We start from the raw sequence: 13,330 nt of genomic DNA, 5'->3' as shown, positions 1-13,330 counted from the left end.
CATGCTGAAGTCTCTATGAGTCAAGTTTGTTGATGTCAAAAAATTTTCTAGAGCTTTTAACGTTTATTTATCGTTTCCTCCTGAGACCTTCAGTTCACTTTGTGGTTGGACACTATTCTCTAAGTCAAATAAATAGCCATCATTTTTAGGAGTTTAGCCCTGCCTACTGACTGAAAATTATCCCATTTGGGCTTGTTGATATTTATACCACAGAAAGAGGAATAGGAGAGTCCTGGCATCCTTAGCTGAATATTCAGCCACTTCTAATCAGTTGACAGCAATTCTGCCCTATATACTTGTAGCCTCAGGGTATTAGAGAGAGACTAGAATACATAGACTACGAAGGACTGGAGAGTGTTGCTTCATGATCCTATGGGGAAAACAACAATGCTGGTAGAGACCTTTCAGTTTGACTGCTTTTGGGTCACCCGTGGTCCTGTTGATTATGTTCACTCATGTGTCATTAGCAATCCCAAATGTCCCATTGATTCTTCAAGGTAATTTGGAAGAAATTGAACTTTGTTCTGTGTTTGGATACTTAGAAGGAGGGGTAGATGTTGCCTGTCTACCTCTTCGAGAAAATTTTCATATTGAATTTAAGAAATAGAGGTAAGTTTAAAACTAGACCCAGTGAGAGTAAAATAAAGTTTTATGTTGAAATTTTGTAGCTAATCTTGACATGAATATAATTAATATAGTTAATTCATTTGATGTGTTGAAAATATCCTTATCACAAAGTTTGGGTTTTTTATGAAGAAGAAAAATAATGAATGTTTTGCCTTACATCAAGAAATTCAGGTTCTGTACTAAAATGTATAATTTAATAGGTTATAAATTTTATGTAATGATTATGTATATATATATTCTTAAGATTAATGACAAATTTGAAGTATATAATGCTATTTGTATAATTTTGGTGCATTGTGCATATTGGCAAGAGTTGACTTTTTTCTTTTGTTGTTATACTTTATATCACTTCACTTTGGATGATTATAATATCTTCTCATGCTATAAACTTGAAAGAGATGTACTTATTTTCTTTTAGATGTATGAGTTTTGCCAGTGTGTCTGTACATGCATCAAATGTATTTTGTGCCTTTGAAACAAGAATGGTTATTAGATAGACTTACAGGCAGTTTCCAGCCACCATTTTTTGTTGGGAATGGAACAAAGGTCTTCCTGAAAAGAAGCAATGCTCTTAACTAGTGATCTATCACTCTAGCTCCTATTCATGCAATATAATTGGAGTTCAGCCAAATATAAAGTTCCAAGTTAAAAGTACTGTTCTGCCAAGACCCACCTCATTTTCTGGACCACTTGACAACTATAGCCTTCCCACACCACCCCTCCAGCCAACAGTCAACATTTTACTAGCATGAATCATGGAACTCCAAATGGCTTATTATTATTATTATTATTATTATTATTATTATTATTAGAGTACTTTCAGTAATAAAATGAATACAAAACTAAATGAGAGAAGAGTTACATGGATTGAGGTTTAGAGAATCTAGAGTTTAATGATCTAGTGGTCTCTCTTAGTGAGTAGGAAAGATTGCTATATAACAACATACAGTGTTATTAATCAAAGAGTACAGTTGAGCTTTGGGATCTCAATTTCTACAAGACATTTCTTATGAAAATAAGATTGACTGTTTCCCTGATCAAGTGGTATAACACAATCCCAGCCTTCTTTTCCTCTTCAGATTATTGGAAAACCCCATGGTATTTGTTATTTCATATTTATGTATATTAGTGCTCTCTTTTTGTCAATTGTGAATTAATAGGAGAGGAACAGTTCCTTGATTAAGGGTACATGGCATGTGACATAGTTGATATTTCAGTCCTAATCTCCTGTTTTCAAGCCTGTAATATTTGCTTTTATCATCACCATAACCAACAGAAACAACTTAAAGGAGAAACTATTATTTTAGCTTACAGTTTTAGAAGTTGCAGTCCATAGTAACTTAAACCTACCTCTTGAGGCAACATACCACTTTTATAGCAGTATGAGACAGAAATGCTTCACTGCATGTCAGACAAGAAGCATACAACAAGACAAAGTATAGAAGATTCAGTAGAAAGGGGCCAAGAATAATGTATATCAAAGACCTCCAAACAGTGACCTCTCAAGGCATCATCTAGGCAACATTTCCTGAAGTTTCCAGATCTCCACAAGTAGTGACAATAGCTTAGGACCAAATGCTTAAAATATGATCCGTTGGCAAATCTCAATGTCCTTCCATTGTATTGTACAGTATTATAATTTAATTCTGAAGGTTATTCTGCCTCAGAAATGTTGGGAAAATTTTAAGAGTGACATGCTAAAGAAATATTGACAGAGAAATATTTCTTTTTTTAAGGTTGATTTATTTATTTTATGTATGAGTACACTGTAACTGTCTTCAGATGCACCAAAAGAGGGCATCAGATCTCATCACAGAAGGTTGTGAGCCACCATGTGGTTGATGGGAATTGAACTCAGAGCCTATTGGAAGAGCAACCAATACTCTTAACCAGTGAACCATCTCTCCAGCCTCTGAAATATTTCTACTAAGATTTTTTAAAGAATGTTTTCTTCTATGTTCTGGATATTATGCTAGAGCATCAATGAACATTGATGAACAAGTATCTCTGGGATAAAACAGATAAGTTTGAGTCTTCTAGTCAATGAATGGTTAAAGAAAATGATGTTAGGCAGATATCTTACCATAGAGATATCTGTTCTTGCCTGTTCACTGGGATTATATTCATAACAGGGAGAAAATGGAAAACCTAGGTGTCCATCAAATGATCAATGAATAATGAAAATGTGATGTATTTATTCAATGAAATGTTATTCAGCTACTAATAAAATGAAATTAAAAAATTTGCAACTAAATGGAATGGAGCTAGAAGTATTCACCCTGAGTAACATAATTCTAACCCAGACAGACAAACATTGTATGATTCCCCTCATATGCAAATAGAAGCAGTCAACGTTTACATATGTGTGTTTCATTCTGAATATCTATAAATAGTAGGTATTTAGTAAGAAAGTAGGAAGGCAGAGGAGATCTTCAGAAGGGGGAACAAAATATAGTGTTATAAATGGATAAAAGGAGAATAAAATAGAAAGATGTAATACGAGGATTAAATGAGAATATAGACAGAAATACAAGATAAGGCAGAGAATTTGGGAGGGATCATGAGCATTAAGGCCATTTAAAAAGTTATATGGAAGCTTTCTACCCTAGAAGCCTATATATACTTGTGTATAAGCACATATATATGTACATACATGCTTATGAGTTTATGGAATATATGTATTTAATACATTTTAATATATTTCAAAAGAATTTCAATGGAATTATACTATAACTTGAGAGAAAGCCTCAATTAGGTAAAGTAACTGTCAGGTACAAAAGAAGCTAAGGACAATGATGTCAAGGAGTAGAGACATGGATTCAACTGTCTCAGGCCACACAGTACACCTGTTACTAAACAACATGAGCTTCCTGGACCCATTCCTGAAGTCAGGGTATCTACCTCTCCCTCACTCTGTCCTTCTAGATCACCTTCTAATTCTATCTCTCCCTCTCTCCTCTGTCTCTGTTTCTTCTACACCCCCAACTACTGCTACCAGGATCATAAGCCAGCAAGTTTTAAGTATATACCCTGAATAAGAAATTTCCCTTAGCTCCTTAACTTTACTTTCTATTCCAAGGGTATATCTCTCCATATCTAACCAGCTAACTCTTTTCTTCCTTAAAACTAATCTAAACCAAATGGTTCTGATGGAATTCTCAAACAGTCTGAGCCTCTAGCTTATACTAACACTTTCAGTCTGCTCCAACACTTTGTTACCCCTAGGAATTCCTGCAAAATCTGGCCAGATATCCCTCAGCCTGCCCCCTTTCTCCACTCCTGGTCTTCGGTCAGTATTCCAGTCTCATTGGTCCCTGAACACGATGCTCTAATTTCAGCAGAGAACCAGTTATAGAAGGTATTACTTTTCCCATTATCATCAATAAAAAGGCTGGAATGACAGATCCAACAGAAACTCAATTAAATATTATTTTATAAGAGTTGCCTTGGCTCCAACCTCAGGTAGCAATGCATAGCCTAGTAAGAACACCAGAGAAGGGGAAGCCCTGGTCCTGATTCCTGCACGACACTGAACCCCAGTGAACGTGATTGTTGGGGGGGGGTGATAATGGGGGAGGATGGGGAGGGCCCATGTAGAAGGGGAGGGGAGGAGTTAGGGGATGTTGGCCTGGAAACCAGGAAGGGAATAATAATCAAAATGTAAATAAGAAACACTCAAGTTAATAAAGAAAAGAAAAAGAGTTGCCTTGTCCTGGTGTCTGTTCATAGCAGTAAAATCCTCACCAAGACACTCCTATTCCTTTTATCCATTTCTGATGTGATATATTCTTATATATGTATTATATTGTATTATATATTGTTATCATTATAGTCCCTTAGCATACTGTTTGTTTTCTAATGAAAAACAGAGGAAGTGGATCTGGATGAGAGGGAAAGAGATAAACAACTGTGAGGGATACAGTGAAAAGAAATGGCAATTTCTTGGAGGACAAATGGCTAACTGTGGTTCCTCTTAGCATATCAGAGTGTCTGCTGGACTCCAGGCTCATTCAGTACCTGTGGCTTCTCTCAGATCTTCTCATAAAACACTCCAGTACATGTGCCTCTCTTCTCCCAGCTCCTCATTCCTATATATCCCTGCCATTTGATCTACACCCTTTCTTGGCCTATGGTTCTCTTATCTTTGTCCTCTCTCTGCTTTGCTCTTTTTTCTCTTCCTTTTTTCCTCTCCTCCTCCTCTCTCTCCCCTTATGGCTCAGTTCAGTTTACTGGCTGTGTTCAATGTATTACTTTCTCTCCCTGCTCTGGAATCTTCTAGATGCCTCTGGCTGTGCTCTCCCTTATATGTACAATATAAACCATCCCTCAGCCATATTATGGAATGGTCTTCTTCTTACTTTATACAATGACAAGCTAGCATATAAAAGCCTAATGCGGTGGTTTGAATGAGAATGGTTATTGTAGGCTCATGTATTTGAATTCTTGGTCCACAGTTCGTGAAACTATTTTGGAAGGAATTGGTGGTATGGCCTTTTTTGGAAGATGTGTATTGCTGGAGGTGGTTTTGAGGTTTCAAAGCTCATACAATTATTTCTCTACCCCAAGCTTATTAATAAGATGCAGCTCTCAGCTACTGCACCAACGCCAGGCTTACCTATTGCCGTGCTCTCCACCATCATTTTTATTGACCCACCCTCTAAAATAGTAAGTACAGCCTCAATTAAATACTTTACAAGTTATTTTCATTGTGGTGTCTCATGTTCCCCTTTTTATTGAAAACTTTTATCTCTCATCTAGTATATCTTGATTATGATTTCTCCTCACTGTACTCCTCACAGTTCTTTCTCACTTTTCTTCTCATCCAGATCCACTTCCTCTGTTTTTCATTAGAAAACAAACAGTATGCTAAGGCATCATAATAATATAATAATATATATAATATAATATAATATAATACATATATAAGAAAATATCACATCAGAAAAGGATAAAAGAAATAGGAGTATCCTGGTGAGGGTTTTATTGCTATGAAAAGACACCATGACAAGGCAACTCTTATAAGGACAACATTTAATTGGGACTGGCTTACAGGTTCAGAGGTTCAGTCCATTGTCATCAAGGCGGAGCATGGCATCATCCAGGCAGGCATGGTGTGGGAGGAGATGAGAGTTCTACTTCTTCATCTGAAGGCTGCTAGTATAAGTCTCACTTCCAGACAGCTAGGGTGAGGGTCTTAAAGCCCATGTCCACATTGACACACCTATTCCAAGAAGGCCATACCTCCTAATAGTGCCACTCCCAGGGCCAAGCATATACAAACCATCACTAGGAGTAAGAAATTCCAAGAGAAAACATGAGAATCAGAGATTCACTCATTCACACACTTATGAATGACATAAAACATAGAAACATGGTCTGACTTGCAAATGTTCATAGCTGTTTAGAAATTTATATGTGAATATCAGGAATATATGTTGGACTAAAAATAGAGATGTGATAGTCTTTCTATACAATGTTAATGTCATAAGAAGAATCATAAAACACTAAAAGTGGAAAAGTACTATATCCTCAAATTCTATTTTCATGTATGTTACAATATAAAATATAAAAATATTTATCACATTGGACTGGAGAGTTTGGCTCAACTGGTAAGAGCATTTGTTGCTATTTCAGAAGACTTGAGTTCAAATTTTGGTACCTATATGGGGCCTCACAAACATCTATCTGTTGCTCAGGCCCCAGGGTACTCCGTGCCATCTTCTGGCCTACATGGGCACTACAAAACCATGCTGCACAGACATTGCAACACAAATTAATTTCTGAAGGCCAGATTCAGCTTGAGGGCTCAATTTATGTGAAGCATAGTTTACCGTCTGCCGGATTCTGGAAAGAGGCCTCATTCATTTAAGTGCTACCATAAGGCACTGTAGCATCTCAAGATTCTTAGAGAATGTAATCAGTAGAATAATATTTCTTTAATGGAAATTTACAAGATGATGTGCAGAAAACAAGATATTTAAAATGCAGTTTCTGACCTCTGGGTACTGACTACCTGCATTCAGAGAAAAGAACACATACACAGGAAAAGGGAAAATTAAAACATCAAGGAGATTCTAAGCACAGTCATCTTGTGGTTAGTTCATAAATTTCTCTTGACTCATGCTAATCACTGTACCATGTTTAAAAATCAGCATGCTCCTGGAAACTCATTGCCTAATGACATCACTTCTGAGAAACTCAAGTCCACAAAAGTAGATAAACTTTAGAATGGATTCTGTTATATATTCCTACACTTAAGCCTGAAATACCTGGAACTATCTATAATGGTCATAAATAAAATAGTTGGGGATGAATAATAGTTTCACTAATTATATTTGATAATTCTAAAACTCAACATTTATTTCAAACATTATTCAGTTTGAGAACAAATGGTTTATAGATTCAGCAAAATAAAAAATGTATAACACCTAGCAATTTGTTTACTGTTCCACTGCATCTAAAATAGCTTCCTCCAATGTAAAGTGAGAAACAGTGTTGTAAGGTGTGAGGAGTTCTAAGCTGAATACTAACAAATTTCCCTACTTACTCCTACCTTTAATTAGTTTTAAGACACTACAGATTAAAATATTGTTATGTAAATATTAATGTATATGTCCAAAAGGCTAAAAATTGAAAAAACAATCACTAATATATTCTAATAAATAGAGAAGAAATGATAGGTTTGCAGACTTAGCTCAGTGGCATGACTCTTGTCTAGTAAGTGCAAATCCCTGTACACTGTCCATGACATCGGACACAAAAATATAAATGTCAAAAAATACTGTTGAAGGAGTAACATCAGATATATAAAGAAAAATCAATTGTGATGAATGTTTGATATAGTTGCTACGGCATGTAAAAGTTGCTCATGCATTAGTATTACCTGACAAATTTGTGAGATAAGATCATAAGAATAGTATTACATTTATTTTTTCTCTTAGACAGAATAGCTTTAAAAAGAATATGCAGAGCTGACCCAGGACTCTGGCTCTTCACTCACTCCAGCAATACCCAGAGAAAGATTGACTTCCAGGAGCTCTAACACATCCAGGATCATAGGATCACAGGAGATCAGACACACTAAGATCTCAGGATCTCAGAGGGAGCTTGAATTCCAGGAGCTTTGCCACACCCAGGATCTCAGGATCAAATCATCCCAGAAAAACAAGATCACAGGGACAGCTAGACTCTTAGGAGCTCTGGCATAACCAGGCTCATAAGAAAGACAGGATCCAGTCAGAGACAGCAAGGCCAGTTAGCACTAGAGATAACCAGATGGCTAGCAGCAAGTGCAAAACCATAAACAATGGAAACCAATACTACCTGGCAACATCAGAACCCACCCAGTTCTCCCACCACAGGAAGTACTGGATACCCCAACACACTTGAAAAGCAAGACTCAGATCTAAAACCCCATCTCATGAATATGATAGAGGACTTTAAGAATGACTTAAATAACTCCCTTAAATAAATATAGGACAACACAGGTAAACAAGTAGACACACTTAAAGAGGAAACATAAATCTCTTAAAGAAATACAGAAAACACAATCAAACCGGAGAAGGAATCAAATAAAACCATCCAGGATCTTATAATGGAAATACAAACACTAAAGAAAACTGAAAGTTAGATAGTCCTGGAGATGGAAAACCTAGGGAAAAGAATAGGAGTAACAGATGCAAGCATCACCAACAAAATAAGAGAGATAGAAGAGAGGACCTCAAGCACGGAAGATACCCTAGAGGACATTGACACAACACTCAAAGAAAATACAAAAGGCAAAAAGCTCTTAACTCAGAAGATTCAAGAAATCCAAGACACAATGAAAAGACTGAACCTAGGATATAGAAGAGAGTAAAGACTTCCAACTCAAAGAACCAGCAAATATCTTCAACAAAATTATAGAAGAAAAGTTCCCTAACCTAAAGAAAGAGATGTCCTTAAACATACAACCAAACAGTTGGGTTACTTAACACCAAACAGATTGGACTAGAGAAGAAATTCTACCTGTCACATAATAGTCAAAACACCAAATGTACAGACGAAATGAAGTATATTAAAAGCAGCATGAGAAAAAGGTGAAGGAACACAATAAGGCAGACCTATCAGAATTACACCACACTTCTCTATGAGACTCTAAAAGATAGAAAACCTTGGTCAGAGTCACACAGACCATAAAAGAACAAAAAATGCCAGCCCAGGCTACTATACCTAGCAAAGCTCTCAATTACCATAGGTAGAGAATCCAAGATATCCCATGACAAAACAAAATTTAAACAGCATCTTTCTCCCAATCCAGCCCTACGGAGGATAATAGAAGGAAAACTCCAACACAAGGAGTGAAAATACACTCAAGATAAAGCAAGAAATTACTCTTTTCATAACAATCTCAAAAGAAGAGAATTATACAAACATAAATTCCAACCCTAACAAAAAAAATAACAGGAAGAATAAATGTCTCAACATCAGTGGACTCAACTCCTTGATAAAAAGACGTAGACTAACAGGCCGGATATTTTGACAAGACCCACCATTTTGCTGCACATAGGAAATACATCAATGACAAAGAAAGAAAGTAAAAATAAAAGGCTGGAAAATTTTTCCAAGCAAATAGTCCCAAGAAAAAAGCTGGAGTAGCAATTCTATTATCCAATAAAATAGACTTTCAACTAAAAGCTATCAAAAAGTTGGGGAAGGGCACTACATACACATCAAAAGGAAAATCCACCAAGTTGAACTCTGAATTCTGGACATCTATGCTCAAAATTCAAGGGTACCCACATTCATAAAAGAAATTTTAGTAAAGCTCAAAACACACACTGAATCTCACACAATAATAGTGGGAGATTTCAACATCCCACTCTCACCAATGGACAGATTATGGAAACAAAAACTAAACAGACACAGTGAAACTAATAGGGGTTATGAAGCAAAGGGATTTAACAGACATCTCTAGAATATTTCATCCTAAAATAAAAGAATATATCTTCTTGTCAGCCCCTCATGGTACCTTCTCCAAAATTGACCATATAATTGGTCACAAAATAAATCTCAACAGATACAAGAAGATTGAAATAAATCCATGCATCCTATCAGATCACCACAGACTAAAACTGGTTTTCAATAACAGTAAAAACAACAGAAATCCCACAAACACATGGAAGCTGAACGATGCTCTACTTAATGATAACCTGGTCAGGGAAGAAATTAAGAAAGAATTTAATTAAAGGCTCTTTAGAATTTAATGAAAATGAAATCACAATATACCGAAACTTATGGGACAATGAAAGCATTTCTAAGAGGAAAACTCATAGCTCTGAGTAACTCCAAATTGGATAGAGCATGCATTAACAGCTTAACAGCACATCTGAAAGGTCTAAAACAAAAAGAAGCAAATATACCCAAGAAGAGTAGACAGCAGGAAATAATCAAACTCAGGGCTGAAATCAACCAAGTTGAAACAAATAGGACTATACAACGAATCAACAAAACGAGGAGCTGGTTCTTTGAGAAAAATCACAAGATAGATAAATCCTTAGCCATCCTAAGTAGAGGGCACAGAGACAGTATCACAGTTAAAAAAAATCAGAAATGAAAAGGGAGACATAAAAACAGAAACTGAAAAAAAAAGCCCATCAGATCCTACTACAAAAGCCTATACTCAACAAAACTGGAAAATCTAGAAGAAATGGATGATTTTAGAAACAGATAGCAGGTACCAGATTCAAATCAGGAGCAGATAAACAATCTAAACAGTCCCATAACCCCTAAAGAAATAGAATCAGTCATTAAAAGTCTCCCAAACAAAAAAGCCTAGGAACAGATGGTTTTAGTGAAGAATTATATCAGACTTTCAAAGAAGACCTAATACCAATACTTCTCAAACTATTCCATAAAATCTTTTTATGAGCCAAAGTTACACTGATATATAAACCACACACAGATCCAACAAAGAGAACTTCAGGCCAATTTACCTCATGAATATTGAAAAAATGTTCAATAAAATTCTCACAAACCAAATCCCAGGACACATCAGTATGATCATTCACCATGATCAATTAGGCTTCATCCCAGGGCTGCAAGGATGTTTCAACATATGGAAATCCATCAGCATAATTCACTATAATCAAACTCAAAGGAAAAAATACATGATCATCTCATTAGATGCTGAAGAAGCCTTTGACAGTATACAACACCCCTTCATGTTATCAGGAATTCAAAGTACTTACCTAAGCATAATAAAGTCAATATATTGCAAACCAACAGCCAACATCAGACTCAATGGAAAGAAACTTGAAGCAAATTCCTCTAAAAATAAAAAGCCAAGACACAGTCCATTCTTCCATCTACTCAAATATAGTACCCCTAGGTTCTAGTCAGAGTAATTAGGCAATAAAAGGAGATCAAACAGATACAAATTGGAAAGAAGATGTGAAGATATGATAGTGTACATAAGTTCCTCCCCCCAAAATCCATCAGAGAACACCTACAGCTGATAAACAACTTCAGCAAAGTGACTGGATATAAAATTAACTCAAACAAATCAGCAGCTTTACCCTACTGAAAGGATAAATGGACTGAGAAAGAAAATTGGGAGATGATACCCTTCACAGTAGTCACAAATAATATAAAATATCTTGGTGTGAATCTAGCCATGCAAGTGAAAGATCTCTGTGTCAAGAAGTTCAAGTCTCTGAAGAAAGAAATCAAAGAAGACACTAGAAGTTAGAAAGATCTCCCCATGCTAATGGATTTCCCGCGTAATGGATCACCAGGATAATATAGTGAAAATGGCCTCTTATCAAAAGCAATATATAGATTCAATTCAAGCCCATCAAAATTCCAACTCCATTCTAAATAGATGTAGAAAGAGCAATTTGCAAATTTATTTGGAATAATAAAAAACACAGGATAGTGGAAACTATTCTCAACAATAAAAGAATTTCTGGGAGAATCACCATCCCTGACTTCAAGATATTCTACAGAACAATAAAGTGATTAGTAAAAAAAACTGCATGGTATTGGTACAGGATCGATCAGCAGGTAGATCAATGGAATAGAAATGAAGACCCAGAAAATGAAGCCACACACATATGGTCGCCTAATTTTTGGACAAAGAAGCCAAAACAATCCAATGGAGAAAAAAGACAGCATTTCAAAATGTGGTGCTTTATTCAACTGGAGGTCAGCATGTAGAAGAATGCAAATTGGTCCATTCTTATGTCTTTGTATAAAGATCAATTGCAAGTGTATCAAGGACTTCAACATAAATCCAGATACTCTGACTCTAGAGAAAGAGAAAGTGGGAAAGAACCTCAAACATATTGACCCAGGAAAATTTCCTGACCAGAACACTAAATGTCTCATGTTCTAAGATCAACAATAGACAAATGAGACCTCATAAAATTGAAAAGCTGATGGAAGGTAAAAGACCCTGACAATAGGACACAATGGCAACCCACAGATTAGGGAAAGATTTTTAACAACCCTATATCCAAAATATACAATGAACTCAAGGAGTTAGACTTCAGCGAACCAAATAACCCTATTAAAATGGGGTATTTAGCTAAACAAAGAATTCTCAAATGAGGAATCTCAAATGGCCAAGAAGCACCTAAAGAAATGTTCAGACTTATTCTCTGCGTGGCGTCCCTTTCTCCAGACTTTCCATTTTTGCCAAGCTGTGTTCCCTGACTTATGTCCAGTCTACAAAAGGTCTTAAAACCACAGAGCAGGGCTTTGAGCGTTTAGTGATAAGAATACGAACTACTGCCACATCCCTGGCCCAAGAGGAAACTGTATATGGCCTCTGGGTTCCCGTAGAGGAGGGCCCAGGAGCAGCAGGACCGCTGCACCTGAGACACCGCCATAACCTGAAGGGACCTACCCGATAAACAGTTCTCTGCACCCAAATCCCGTGGGAGGGAGAGCTAAACCTTCAGAGAGGCAGACACGCCTGGGAAACCAGAAGAGACTGCACTCTGCACACAGCTCTGACGCCAGAGGAAAACACCCCACGAGCAAACTTGAGTCTTGGGACCACAGGTAAGACCAACTTTTCTGCTGCAAGTGACCTGCCTGGTGAACTCCAGACACAGGCCCACAGGAACAGCTGAAGACCTGTAGATAGGAAAAACTACACGCCCGAAAGCAGAACACTCTGTCCCCATAACTGGCTGAAAGAAAACAGGAAAACAGGTCTACAGCACTCCTGACACAGAGGCTTATAGGACAGTCTAGCCACTGTCAGAAATAGCAGAACGAAATAACACTAGAGATAATCTGATGGTGAGAGGCAAGCACAGGAACCCAAGCAACAGAAAGCAAGACTACATGGCATCATCGGAGCCCAATTCTCCCACCAAAGCAAACATGGAATATCCAAACACACCAGAAAAGCAAGATCTAGTTTCAAAATCATATTTGATCATGATGCTGGAGGACTTCAAGAAAGACATGAATAACTCCCTTAGAGAACAAGTAGAAGCCTACAGAGAGGAATCGCAAAAATTCCTGAAAGAATTCCAGGAAAACACAATCAAACAGTTGAAGGAAGTAAAAATGGAAATAAAAGCAATCAAGAAAGAACACATGGAAACAACCCTGGATATAGAAAACCAAAAGAAGAGACAAGGAGCTGTAGATACGAGCTTCACCAACAGAATACAAGAGATGGAAGAGAGAATCTCAGGAGCAGAAGATT

Source organism: Rattus rattus, chromosome X (assembly GCF_011064425.1).
Source record: "Rattus rattus isolate New Zealand chromosome X, Rrattus_CSIRO_v1, whole genome shotgun sequence".
NCBI lineage: Eukaryota > Metazoa > Chordata > Mammalia > Rodentia > Muridae > Rattus > Rattus rattus.
The sequence above is the reverse complement of the archived record's forward strand: the minus strand, read 5'-3'. Positions refer to the sequence as shown.